At 38.3% G+C, this 15,065-nt stretch overlaps 1 long non-coding RNA gene and 1 pseudogene across 1 annotated transcript; one reads left to right on the top strand and one right to left on the bottom strand.

Moving 5' to 3' along the window:
- The first annotated feature begins 1,833 nt into the window (after positions 1 to 1,833).
- On the top strand, positions 1,834 to 7,106 carry LOC137502800 (uncharacterized). Its single transcript, XR_011018858.1, has 3 exons — positions 1,834 to 1,914; positions 3,816 to 3,895; positions 5,042 to 7,106. It is a non-coding gene; the product is annotated as an uncharacterized lncRNA (long non-coding RNA).
- A 6,398-nt stretch (positions 7,107 to 13,504) lies between these two features.
- On the bottom strand, positions 13,505 to 13,623 carry LOC136859460 (5S ribosomal RNA; annotated as a pseudogene).
- Between the last annotated feature and the right edge of the window lie 1,442 nt (positions 13,624 to 15,065).

Below are 15,065 nucleotides of genomic sequence, written 5' to 3'. Positions count from 1 at the left end.
TTACCTTTTGAAGATCTGTTGCCCGAAGAAAGAGGCGCTTCCCGCCCCCTGCTACATATCCACACACTAAGCAAGATGTTGTTGAAGTGGCCCGGAGACAAGAAAATTAGCAGTTTTTATACCCTCGCGGAAAATTCGAGACTTTTCATGAATGATTAAGACCCGCCTACAAAAGTTTATTGGCTAACAGCAAACGTTACACACAAATCGATCAAGAAACACCTTATTGGTGAGAAATTAATTACAGAAATTTAGGATTGGTTAAATTCAAAACAGGCGGAAATAAAGCTTAATATTGCCAACCCTCAAATGAAAGAACAAAAGTTAGTAAAGACAAAACTTATGAATACAAAATTTCTCCAAGAAAGTTCATTCCTTCGCACCAGAGTGCATTATCATAATTTTTTATTAGAGACATCTGTTAGAGAACGTCCACACTTGTTGACCAACAAAAGCAATTCAAACACACCCAATAACATCTTCTGATAAACAGTTGAGTTGATTCCGTTTTTAAAGTTCAGAGTTTCTCCTGTAGAGGAGTTTCAATTGGCGCAAGATTTGAACTTGCGTCGTAGAGGTGTACCGACCGGTACAATTTTGATTTAATAAAAATGGTTTTTGAGACAAATTGTGTGCGTAGCACCAAGACTTTTATATTGTTTATGTTGTAATATTAGTTGCACAGTGTAGCCTGTATAGTATTAGTCATTTATAGCGGATGCTTGGCCGAGGCGGTAAGGGCCGTGCTCTGTTGACCCGGAAGGTCGTGGGTTCTATTCAACGTCAGGAAGTCGAAAAATTTAAGCCATTTTAGTTAACATTTTAGTTTAAACAGAATTTTGATCTCCTAATATATCAAGACGACACCAAAAAGGTATTATTATTAAATTAGTTGAATTACAAATATTAGAAGCATGATTTTATTATCAAAATAGGCTGGACATGTCAAGTAGTTAAATGACCTTGGTCTTCTTGCTGTGCAGTTCTCTAAGAGAAAACAATGACGATGGTTTCCGTAGGACGTACGTGTATTAACTCATTACCTCATACTGGTCTACCTTGTACTCTTACTTCCTTCTGCTCTCCTGTTTGTAGCAGCCGGTGACTCGCCGCACTGCGTGGCGGTCTCATCCGTACACACTGTAATCCTGCGCGCAATTTTATCTCCGCAAAGCTTCGAGCCTCTTGTTCTTCTGGGTGTGTTTAGCCACTAAACTTTCGTCAGTCTCGACTGCCTGGCTGGAATGTTATTTACATCACACCGACACAGATAGGTCTTATGGCGACCATGGGTTAGGAAAGGCCTAGGAATTGGAAGGAAGCGGCCGTAGCCTTAATTAAGGTAGCCTACAGCCTCGGCATTTGCCTGATGTGAAAATAGAAAACCACGGAAACCATCGTCAGGACTGCCGACAGTGGGGACTCGAACCTACTATCTCCCGATTACTCGATACTGGCCGCAATTATTATTATTAGTAGTAGTAGTAGTAGTAGTATAATTATTATAAGCAGTCATAGCCTACTACGGTTGAGTTACGTAACATAAATATTAACTTGTTTTCTCTTAGAGAACTGCACAGCAAGAAGACCAAGGTCATTTAATTACTTGACATGTCCAGCCTATTTTGATAATAAAATCATGCTTCTAATATTTGTAATTCAACTAATTTAATAATAATACCTTTTTGGTGTCGTCTTGATATATTAGGAGATCAAAATTCTGTTTAAACTAAAATGTTAACTAAAATGGCTTTGGTGTACTGTAATATGACTACTTAGCACCTTTAATATTCCAGCGCTCAATGTCGTTTATAAGAAGGGAGTAAAACGCGAGGAGGATTATTTACGTACTAGTGACGTGGTGACCTTGAGAAGAAACGACATCCTAGACGTGACATCTGAAATTAGCCTTCTGTAAGTATTCATTTCATTCCTTTACTGATCTTTTCTTCGCTTGGCGATGTGTGTTAAAAAGTATGGAGTAACTGAAGTATACATGTGTTATTATTATTATTATTATTAACTATTCGCTTCATGCTCTGACAATAACAGTAGTTTTATAAAGCCCTTGTTACTTTATGTATAAGTTTGAATATATCGTGGTCATCAGCCTCATGTACTTGTATGTATGTAGAATTTCTTTGATTACCTGTGTCATTGCAGTGTCTAGTAGCGCGTGTATTTGTAGTAGGGCTAGGATTGGGTGGGAGGTGACCGTGGTCTTAAGTTAGCAACCATCCCAGCATTCGTCTCTAACACTTCAAATCTCAGCTTGTCGGCGGTGACATGTGCAGTTGTGCAGGTCATAGCTTGTTGGCAGTAAGGTCACCGGTCGTGTGCACTTGTGCAGGTTACAGCTTGTAGGCGATGACGTCTATATATATATCAGAGCGGTGTATTGCAAATAATAATCAGTTTGTCAGTGACCGCGTCTTGAATAACATCGGGAAGAAGCAGCAGCGCGTAAGTACTTCCGCTCTATTCGAGATCTTGCATGCTTTCTCTACGGAGTTCGATATATATACTGTAGTTTTTGTAAGAACGCTTGAATCAGTAACGTATTCTAATTTCAGTTGAGGAGTGTATAAGTACCGAAATAACGACCTGCAACATTTAGTGTAGACTGATAAACATTGGTCAGTCTACGAACTGACACAGTAGCTATTCTATTAAAGTCGGCCTGAGTGGCTCAGACGGTTGAGGCGTCTTGAGGCGCCGGCCCTCTAACCCCAGGTTCGATCGCGGTTCAGTCCGGTGGTATTTAAAGGTTCTCAAATACGTCAGCCTCGTATCGGTAGATTTAATGACACGTAAAAGAACTCTTGCAGGACAAAATTTCGGCACCTCAGCGTCTCCGAAAACCGTAAAAGTAGTTAGTCGAACGTAAGGCCTATAAATTATTATTATTATTATTATTATTATTATTATTATTATTATTATTATTATTATATTGAAACAGATTAACTATTTTCTCATAAACTTCAAGGCTATCAGCCTCACTAACTCACCCTCTAACTGTTACTTTAGGTTTCTAGGCAAAAATAGCATACAATGTTATAAATGTGAATCTGAATATACTTTAAACAACTTTTAGAGTTAAAAGCATGTCAGGGTGAAAACAACCCTTAACTTGAAAAATTAATATCTCTTAAACAGCTGGTCCTAGAAAATTAATGTTTAGCTTAAAAATTATCAAAAATAATTCTTTAACAGATGATATACACCAACCCACCCCCTAACTATTATTTTAGGTTTTTGGAACAAAAATAGCTTAAAATGTTAAAATTTTGTATCGGAGTATACTCTAGATAACTTTTAGAGTCAAAATCAAGTTGGGGTGAAAACAACCCTTAAATTGAAAATTTAATATCTCCTAAACCGCTGGTCCTAGAAATGAATGTTTAGTTTAACAATTACTAAAAAATAATCCTTTAACGGGTGCTATAGACTAATCCACCCTCCAAGCATTATTTTAGGTTTTTGGGGTGAAAATAGCTTTAAATGTTGAAATTTGGTACTGGAGTATATTCTAGATGACTTTTAGAGTCAAAAGCAAGTTAGGGGTGAAAACAACCCTTAAATTAAAAATGTAATATCTCCTAAACGGTTGGTGCTAGAAAATTAATGTTTAGCTTAAAAATCATTAAAAATAATCCCTTAACAGATGATATAGACTAATCCACCCTCCAACCATTATTTTTAGGATTTTGGTTACTAATATTATTATTTTTTAATTATTATTAAAAATTGTACCTGATATATTGAGTTATGTACCAGATTAAGTTTTTTCAAATAGTATGTTTTTCTTTTTACAGATAATTTAGTAGCTGTGTGACTACGTTCTCTACGTAGATACTCCAATTGACTACAGCAGTATCCCCTCTCACAGCTGCAGGTAGCTATACACATGTTATTAATTATTTGAACTAGTGAGCTTAAAACAGATGTCTTTTCCTGAAATCATAACATTAAAAAATTGTTATACATAATATATGCTTGTTCCTCTAAACTTAACTATATTGCGCGGTGCCCTTTACGAAGGGAGAGTAGACCTCTGAGACATACTTGTCATCCGAGCTTGCAAACCTCGTTGGTATGTCAACGATGAGAGTTTACGTACAGCATTGTAGTTAATTTTAGTTGAGCTTGTCTTCCACATACATTTTGTAAGGTACGGTATGTGAGCTTTGATCGGTCGATGTTAGAACCCTCTCAGAGGGGCGTAGAGAAACTTGCTACACTTCGGTCGGACGGGACTACAACCGTCGCAGTGGTGTTAATGGTAGTTTTTCTACATTCTAACGTCCTGATTGGCTTACAACACATATACCTTCAAAATGTTGCTATTACGATATATATTTTTCAACTCAAGTCAGTCATATTTTACATCAAAAAATTATGCTTGTTCCTCTAAACTTAACTATACTGCGCGGTGCCCTTTACGAAGGGAGAGTAGACCTCTGAGACATACTTGTCATCCGAGCTTGCAAACCTCGTTGGTATGTCAACGATGAGAGTTTACGTACAGCATTGTAGTTAATTTTAGTTGAGCTTGTCTTCCACATACATTTTGTAAGGTATGTGAGCTTTGATCGGTCGATGTTAGAACCCTCTCAGAGGGGCGTAGAGAAACTTGCTACACTTCGGTCAGACGGGGCTACAACCCTCGCAGTGGTGTTAATGGTAGTTTTTCTACATTCTGACGTCCTGATTGGCTTACAAAACATCTATATTTGAAATATCACTGTTGCAAATAGTTTATAAATCTGTAAAAAAGGCTATTTTGTAGGGCTTAATATTCTTGTGAGATTAAAAAGTTCACAGTGTTATATTTATTACATGTATATGTGTAACTTCTAGCCTACACATAGTGCATAAAGAGTAATGAAGTAATGTGTTGAAAAAACTAAAAAATGTCATTTATTCAAGACATCGAAGAGGCAGTGCCTGATGGGTAATATATGAAACATATGAAAGCCAACGTTGCGTGCTTAATCACTAGTCTGATGTTGGCTACTAACGTGTTCACTTCTCCTTTCAGAGTGCACCAAAGCTATTCGACAAGAGATTCAGTCTGCTGTATAATCATCAGTTAGGTGCTAATTACCTAAAAGACCGCATGGATTTCTACTGTCGTGAATAAGCACTTGTCTAGTATCTAATCATCAGTTTGCTGACAACTACTGAACTGAAGAAATCATTTCCTAAGTAACCAGTATGTTCCAGTGTGATCTGTGTGCTAAAGAGTTTTCAAGACGTGATAACCTTCAGCGTCATAAAAGGATTCAACATAACTCAAAAACTATTGTTTGTGTTAACTGTACTGACACATTCAACAGACATGATAATCTTGAACGTCACATTAACTCTAAACATGTGCAATCAACATCTGTACAATGTGAAACCTGTAAACAATTCTTCCATGATACGAAAGAGCTTCAGTCTCACATAGCAGACGTACATCAACAGGAGTGGTTATATAATACTTCAGAATCATCGAGTAAGAAAGAATCTACACAAACCGAGAGTAAATCTCAGCAAACTAATAAGCGGAAATATACCAGTTCTGAATTGTGTGAAGAAAGTTGTACTCCAAAGAAGATAAAACGATTTCATGATGAAGGTGTTGAACCAATAATGACACATTGTAACGTGTGTGATGCAGATGTACTTATCTCCAACCTTCATGGTCATTTACGGAGCAATATGCATAGAAATAATGCATGTAGTGAAACGGATGATAAAAACATAGAGGAAATCAATAGTGCTTTTAAATGTCGAATCGCAAGTTACAGGCTTCGCAGTAGTGAAAGAACTCAGAGTATTGAAACGTTCTTTAAACGTGTTCAACCTAAAGTACTTTGCTTACTACAAAATGCGCAAGCGAAGCACAAAGCCTTCAAAGTAAATTTCGAGCTGTTTGGATCATATGTCAAAAGCAATAGCGAAGGTGAAATTACAGATATTAAATCCTTCAACAGTGAAAATAAAATTATTAGTGAATCAACAACTTTCTCCACAGTTTACCAACATTTAGTAAGTGTTATTATTTCCAAAAGTGAGGACTTTCAAGAAAGAGACTCAGGATGGTCATTAGCTAACGTGTTATATCTAGAGGTCAACATTAATAAATACAATCCTTTGCGAGGATCATCATACATTGATTTACCAACATGGATAAAGAAGAAAAAAGCAGTAGTAAATGTCCAGAATAACGACCAGGCATGTTTCGCATGGGCAGTGTTATCAGGATTACACCCAGCAAAATCTTCATCTGCTAGAACATCATCGTATCCCCACTATTCGTCACGGCTGAATCTTGATGGATTAGAATTTCCAATGCAGTTAAAAGACATTAGACGCTTTGAAAAGCTAAATAATATTAGTATTAATGTGTATGGAATAGAAAAGGGTAGTATAGTTGGTCCTTTGTATTTTACGAATGAAAGGAAAGGTACGCATATCAATCTACTGTACATAGAAGATGGTGAAATTTCTCATTATTGTTGGATAAAAAATTTAAGTCGACTTGTTTGTAGTCAGTTATCAAAACATGATGGTAAAAAGTGGTTATGTGATGGATGCTTACAGTATTTCCAAAATGAGGATCTGTTAAATAGACACTCCAAACAAGACTGTAATCAAGTGTGTACATTCTTACCTACTCCTGAAAAAGCGATTCTAAAATTCGAAAGTTATAATAAGCAAATGGAGGTACCGTTTGTTATATACACTGACTTTGAGGCTGTACTGAAGCCATGTTCACTGAAAACAAGTTCATCAGATCCAAACATATCTTTTACCAACACTACTCACATACATGAACCATATAGCTTCGCGTATTATATCAAGTGTAGGTACGATAGCTCACTAAATAAGTTTGAGCAGTACAGAGGAAAAAATGCTCCTGAAACGTTTATGAAAATGCTTGAGAGAGATGTAGTACGTCTTGGTCATATTTTAAATACTGAAATTCCCATGAAACCTCTTACTGAGGCAGAGCTACAACAACATGAAAGTGCTACAAATTGTAGTATTTGTGGGAAAGAGTTTTTAGAAAATGATCCCAAGGTCTTTGATCATGACCATTTGACTGGATTGTATAGATTTCCTGCCCATAATAGCTGTAATTTGAAGTATAAAACTCCTAAATTCATCCCTGTTATACTACATAATTTATCCGGTTACGACTCGCACTTCATTATTAAAGAATTTGGAGCTTCAGATGAGAGAACTGACCTGATCCCTCAGAACAAAGAGCGATATATTTCATTTACAAAATTCTTAAAAGTGAATGATAAATATACCATCAAACTAAAATTTATTGACTCATTACGCTTCATGCCATCAAGTCTTGATCAGCTTTCCAGTAATTTACACTCAGAACAATTCACAGAAATTCGGCGCTTCTTTCCGAACGATGAGGAGTTTAATTTAATTAGACGTAAAGGTGTATTTCCTTATGAATTTATTGATAGTGCAGAGCGTCTTGAAGAACGCTCTTTACCATCAAAAGAGTCATTTTACAGCTCTCTAAATTTAACTGAAATTACTGAAGAAGACTATTTTCATGCACACCGTATCTGGGAACAGTTTTGCATTGAAACGCTAGGTGAATACTCTGATTTATATCTAAAAACAGATGTTCTATTATTAGCTGATGTTTTCGAAAATTTTCGTGATGTTTGCATCAAAACATACAACCTTGACCCTTGTCAGTATTATACGGCACCGGGTTTAAGTTGGGATGCTATGTTAAAATACACACAGGTGAATATGGAATTACTAACTGATCTTGACATGGTACATTTCATAAAATCAAATATTCGTGGTGGTTTAAGTCAATGCTCTAAGCGATTTTCTGCGGCTAACAACAAATATATGTCTAATTATGATCCAGGTAAAGAGTCAAAGTATATTGTTTATCTAGATGCAAATAATCAGTACGGATGGGCTATGAGTCAATATCTACCACTAAATAGTTTCCGCTGGCTATCGAAAAGTGAAATTGAGAATTTAGAGGTTCAAAACATAGATGACGAAGCTGACAAAGGATACATTCTTGAAGTTAGTCTCCAATACCCGAAAGAGCTGCATGAATTTCATAATGATTATCCATTTTGCCCTGAGAATATAAAATCTCCATATATCACATCAAAAACGAACATGTTAATTGCAAATTTAAATGATAAATTTAAGTATGTAATACACTACCGTAACTTGAAACAATGTTTGCAAAATGGGTTGAAGCTTACCAAAATTCATCGGGTTCTTGAATTTCACCAGTCACCATGGCTAAGACCCTACATCGATTTCAATACTAATTTAAGAATGATGTCTACAAATGCTTTTGAGAAAGACTTCTACAAACTCATGATTAATTCAGTCTTCGGGAAAACTATTGAAAATGTTGATAAAAGAGTAGACGTAAAATTAGTTACAAAATGGGAGAATGTTGGTAAAAGATATGGTGCAAACAACTTAATAAGTAAACCAAACTTCCATAGCTGTGCAATTATTCATGAAGATTTAGTTGTAATACAAATGAATCGATTAAAAGTAACCTATGACAAACCAATCTATGTAGGTTTTACAGTTCTTGAATTATCCAAAACACTCATGTACGATTTTCACTATGAATATATGAAGAAGAAGTACGCTGAAAATGTAAAGCTGCTCTACACAGACACTGATTCTTTCATATATGAGATTAAAACAAATGACATTTATAATGATATAAAACCAGATCTAGACAGGTTTGATACAAGTGACTACCCAGAAAATAATGTTTATAACCTCCCACGAGTTAACAAAAAAGTTCTTGAGAAAATGAAAGATGAATTCAAAGGAAAACTCGATAACAGTTTTGTAGGCACTAAAGCTAAATCATACTGCATTATACCTGAAAATGATAAAGTAATTAAGAAACTGAAAGGCATTAAGAAGAATGTTGTTGAGAATGATCTGAGTGTAGATGATTATAAGAACTGTATTACCAATAGTTCACTAGTATTAATGAAGAAAATGTATGTTTTTAAAAGCATTAATCATCAGCTTTATACTCAGTTAATAAACAAAGTTGCTCTAAGTAATGATGATAATAAGAGATTTATTATACCTAACTCAACAGATACTCTAGCCTGGGGTAATAGTCTCATTGACCATTATTACTTCACATAGGTTTACATTTAGTTTATGTACGATAATTTTGTTTTGTTAGATGAAGTGTACTTGTACAACATTGTTGTAGATACTGTGTTATCAATAATGTAAAGTGATTAATAATGTAGTAAATAAGATTATGCTGTACAATATGCTTTTCACTTATTTATATGTATTTGTAATAAACATATTAAGAAAAACTCTCTTGTTTTTATACCGAATTCCATCTCCTTTGAATGCGTCACTGAATATCCGTTGAATACCTCCTTTATCACCTCTGGAATGCTCCCTATCGCATTCATCTTAACGGCCTGGCGTAGGGAAGGGCAGCTTGCTAATTGAACGCCTGTTATATACCTCCGATTGCGTAATCGTAACGGTCTGGCGTAGGGAAGGGCATCCTGCTAATTGAATGCCTGTTAAATGCTCCTATGTCATTAATCCTAAAGGCCTGGTATAGGGAAGGGAAGCATGTTAGTATAACGGTTGTTAAACACTCCCTATCCCATTAGTCCCAATTGTTTGGTGTAGAAAAAAGTACAGCCTTCTGGTTGTACACCTGTTACGTGCTCCCTATATACTTAATTCTAATAGTCTGACGTCGGGAAGGGCAGCCTGCTGAGGAGGAGGAGGCTCCAGAACTGTCACAAACACACTACTAATAAGTTACAAGATTGTGAGCAACTGGGTGATTTCCGACAAAAGAGTAGCGTTACTAAAATGTTGCAATGTTTGGGTTGGGAAGAATTGAGAGAAAGAAGAAGAGCTGCTCGACTAAGTGGTATGTTCCGAGTTGTCAGCGGAGAGATGGCTTGGATTGACATTAGTAACGAATAGGTTTGAATGGCGTCTATAAAAGTAGGAAAGATCACAATATGAAGATAAAGTTGGAATTCATTTATAGGAAGGGGAGTTAGGGATTGGAATAACTTACCAAGGGAGATGTTCAATAAATTTCCAATTTCTTTGAAATCATTTCGGAAAAGGCTAGGAAAGCAACAGATAGGGAATCTGCCACCTGGGCGACTGCCCTAAATGCAGATCAGTATTGATTGATTGATATAACGTGACCTCAAAAATGTTGTGAGATGGACAGCAGGCAATGGTATGTTGATAAACGGGGTTAAAAGTCAGGTTGTGAGTTTCACAAATAGGAAAAATCCTGTCAGTTTTAATTACTGCGTTGATGGGGTGAAAGTTCCTTTTGGGGATCATTGTAAGTATCTAGGTGTTAATATAAGAAAATATCTTCATTGTGGTAATCACATAAATGGGATTGTAAATAAAGGGTACAGATCTCTGCACATGGTTATGAGGGTGTTTAGGAGTTGTAGTAAGGATGTAAAGGAGAGGGCATATATGAATCTGGTAAGACCCCAACTAGAGTATGGTTCCAGTGTATGGGACCCTCACCAGGATTACCTGATTCAAGAACTGGAAAAAATCCAAAGAATAGCAGCTCGATTTGTTTGGGTGATTTCCGACAAAAGAGTAGCGTTACAAAAGTATTGCAAAGTTTGGCTGGGAAGAATTGGGAGAAAGAAGAAGAGCTGCTCGACTAAGTGGTATGTTTCGAGCTGTCAGCGGAGAGATGACGTTGAATGACATTAGTAGACGAATAAGTTTCAGTGGCTTTTATAAAAGTAGGAAAGATCACAATATGAAGATAAATTTGGAATTCAAGAGGACAAACTGGTGCAAATATTCATTTATAGGAAGGGGAGTTAGGGATTGGAATAATTTACCAAGGGAGACGTTCAATAAATTTAAAATTTCTTTGAAATCATTTAAGAAAATGCTAGGAAAACAACAGATAGGGAATCTTCCACCTGGGCGACTGCCCTAAATGCAGATCAGTATTGACTGAAGGGACCCTTCCCTGCGAGCCATGTGACCTTGGTGCAATGGGGAGGCTTGCGATTCCCAATGAAGCTAATAATGTTATTTGCTTTACGTCCCACTAACTACTTTTTAAGGTCTTCGGAGACGCCGAGGTGCCGGAATTTAGTCCCGCAGGAGTTATTTTACGTGCCAGTAAATCTACCGACACGGGGCTGTCGTATTTGAGCACCTTCAAATACCACCGGACTGAACCAGGATCGAACCTGCCAAGTTGGGGTTAGAAGGCCAGCGCCTGAGCCACTCAGCCCAATGAAGCGGATAGCCGAGCCGCTGGTGCAACAACACTGGAAGAGTATCATTCGATCATTCTTAACATTTTCAAACGATCTTGCCCGAGACAGTGCAACATTCAATTGGCCGCGGCTGAATACTGGTTCGGTTAAGTAAGACTACCCATTTTTTCAAGTTTGTCCCTGCGCTTTATTAATGGCCATACAGCAAGCTAGCGACTGGATACCTTCCTGTCTGCACGTACGTAGACTGTTCTACCTTAGCAGCATGTAAGTTATTAAGAACGTTCTGCCATCTGTTGAGTATGTTCAGAAGCTGGGAAGGGTTGATATTCAGAGAGTATCTAGCAGGGAATAGTATTCTCCGTGATCAAAGGAAGTGTATAGTGGATGAAAATCACGGATATCAGACTATTAATGAAAATGTTTGTCGCTTAGCAAACTGCTCATTGTCTCATGATTCACCGGCAGCTAATTCCGGATGTTTTTAGTCAACTCTTTCAATTGTCTGAATAGTTCTTGCGAAAATGAAATATCGGAGATATGATACGGTAATTCTTTGAGATCATGACTCACAAATCACTTTTCGAGATATCCGTCACCCAGCGCTCAGAATCAATCAAGGATGATAATACCATAGCATATTACGCCATTTCTCTCTCATGGGTGACATGAACTGCCAAGAGATAACATTACATTTCTAGTGGCCGACGTCTCATGGGGTCAACAAACAAAGTATGTGACGCAAGAAAGATAATGGAAATGATACATTCGGCTTGGCCGAAGGGAGTAAAACTGTTCATTGTTTCGAATATTTTTAATCATCATTTCGTTTCTCTACAAATAAACACACTAGATGTAAAAACATTGATTTAGGTAGAGTCACCACCGGAATATGCAGCACCGACCTATGGACGCCATGCGTTTTAGACCCTGCGACAACGGAACGAGGTAACATTGACTTAATCCTGAAATTAATAATTTCAAATATCAACACTATGGTGATGCGGAAGAAGTTGTGCTTGAAGAGAAAATTTCAGGACTGAAACTTACCTGCCAATACTGGATAAATTATACAGCCTGCAAAATTGAGGTCATTGAACATTGTGTGAAATATTTCAACTGATTTATACAGCACTTGGTGTGCAGATTTTAATTGTAAACGACAATTTTTCCCATCACTTAGCGATTTTTCACAAATTTAATATGCACTGTCCTAAGTCCGTAAAACTCATCAACTATAACATTACAGTCTTAGTTAAGGTGTTCTGTCACTTAACTACCTCAATTATAGAAACAGTAGCGGGTACAGGAGCCAGTTATTTCTGTGAAGAAGATAAGGGGCGGCTCCTGCTCATTATGTCTGGGGCGCTCAGTTCATTGCAGTAAGCGTAGATTCGTATTGCCAAGTGAACTCCTCCAACTCCGCGGTAACTCCTGTGTCCCTCTGTCTCTCCATGACTTCCGACAAAAGAGTAGCGTCACGAAAATGTTGCAAAGTTTGAGCTGGGAAGACTTGGGAGACAGGAGACGAGCTGCTCGACAAAGTGGTATGTTCCGAGTTGTCAATGGGGACATGGCGTCAAATGACATCAGTAGACGAATAAGTTTGAGTGATGAGTGATAGGAAAGATCACAATATGAAGATAAAGCTGGAATTCAAGAGGACAAATTGGGGCAAATATTCGCTTATATGAAGGGGAGTTAGGGATTGGAAAACCTTAGGAAGGGAGTTGTTCAAGAAATTTCCAATTTCTTTGGAATCATTTAAGAAAAGGGAATATGCCACCTGGGTATGTTGGGTATTCAGCCCGAAGGCTGGTCTGGTCCTGCACAGCTCCACCAAAGGCTATCATAGACAGCCTAGGCGTCACTGAAGAGGCATACTAGGGAAATGAGGAGTGAGGTAGTTTCCCATTGCTTTCCTCACCGAGCCAGAAGTTGCTATTGCATATCAGTCTGCCAAGCCCACTGAAATGCATGCACCAACCGACCCTATGGGCGATATTTTCACACCAATCATAACAGGGACTGGCTGCATAAGGAATGCTGTTACTAGCATCGCTCATACCTCGGTCACTTTCATATTGTCAAAGTCAAGGATGAGACTGTGACAGGTCAATGAAAGTAACAAATTGCTCTAGCCCATACCAGAAGACATAGCGCACTGTAAACACTACATCTCGCCAGCGAGGGCAAAAAGGGAATTGAGCCAACGGCACGTGGTGTTACCAAGCGGTCACCCATCCAAGTACCGACCACGCCCAATGTTGCTTAACTGCGGTGATAGGACGAGAGCCGGTGTATTCAACATGGTATAGCCGTTGGCCCCACCTGGGTGACTGCCCTAAATGCAGCTAGTAGTGATTAGAAGAAACAAACAAACAAACACGGAGACTTTCAAATAAAACCTATTAAACATTATGTTACGATGACTAATAATCCCGTGTAATTAATTTATATGTCCACCTCTGTGGTGTAGTGGTTAGTGTGATAAGCTGCCACCCACGGAGGTCCGGGTTCGATTCCCGACTCTGCCACGACATTTGAAAAGTGGTACGAGGGCTGGGACGGGGTCCACTCAGCCTCGGGAGGTCAACTGAGTAGAGGGGGGTTCTATTCCCTCCTCAGCCATCCTGGAAGTGGTTTTCCAATTCTCCTCCAGGAAAATGCCGGGACGGTACCTAACTTAAGACCACGGCCGCTTCCTTCCCTCTTCCCTGTCTATCCCTTCCAAACTTCCCTACCCCCCACAACGCCCCTGTTCAGCATAGCAGGTAAGGTCGCTTGGGCGAGGTACTGGTCATCCTCCCCAGTTGTATCCTCCGACCCAGTCTGAAGCTCCAGGACACTGCCCTTGAGGCGGTAGAGGTGTGATCCCTCGCTGAGTCCGAGGAAAAAACCGATTCTGGAGCGTAAGCAGATTAAGAAGAAGAAGAATTAATTTCTATTATTCATAGATTTTTATTTGAGGAGAGGGGGTGGGCCCGTAGCGATTCATTACGCCCCTGGGCAAGCGGAAAATATTGCAAACTTTGTGACTTTGGAGTAAGGAGACGAGCTCAATAGATCAATCAATCAATATTGATCTGTATTTAAGGCAGTCGTCCAGGTGACAGATTCCCTATCCGTAGTTTTCCTAGCCTTTTCTTAAATGATTTCAAAGAAATTGGAAATTTATTGAACATCTCCCTTGGTAAGTTATTCCAATCCCTAACTCCCCTTCCTATAAATGAAAATTTGCCTCAGTTCGTCCTCTTGAATTTCAACTTTATCTTCATGTTGTGATCTTTCCTACTTTTAAAGACGCCACTCAAAATTATTCGTCTACTAATGTCATTCCACGCCATCTATCCGCTGACAGCTCGGAACATACCACTTAGTCGAGCAGCTCGTCTTCTTTCTCCCAATTCTCCCAGCCCAAACTTTGCAACATTTTTGTAACGCTACTCTTTTGTCGGAAATCACCCAGAACAAATCGAGCTGCTTTTCTTTGGATTTTTTCCAGTCCTTGAATCAGGTAATCCTGGAACCATACTCTAGCTGGGTCTTACCAGAGACATATATGCCCTCTCCTTTACATTCTTACTACAACCCCTAAACACCCTCATAACCAGGTGCAGAAATCTGTACCCTTTATTTACAATCCCATTTATGTGATCACCCCAGTGAAGAACTTTCCTGATATTAACACCTATGATCCCCAAAAGGAACTTTCACCCCATCAACGCAGTAATTAAAACTGAGAGGACTTTTCCTATTTGTGAAACT

Source organism: Anabrus simplex, chromosome 1 (assembly GCF_040414725.1).
Source record: "Anabrus simplex isolate iqAnaSimp1 chromosome 1, ASM4041472v1, whole genome shotgun sequence".
Classification (NCBI taxonomy): domain Eukaryota; kingdom Metazoa; phylum Arthropoda; class Insecta; order Orthoptera; family Tettigoniidae; genus Anabrus; species Anabrus simplex.
This window is presented reverse-complemented; position numbering and strand designations above follow the sequence as displayed.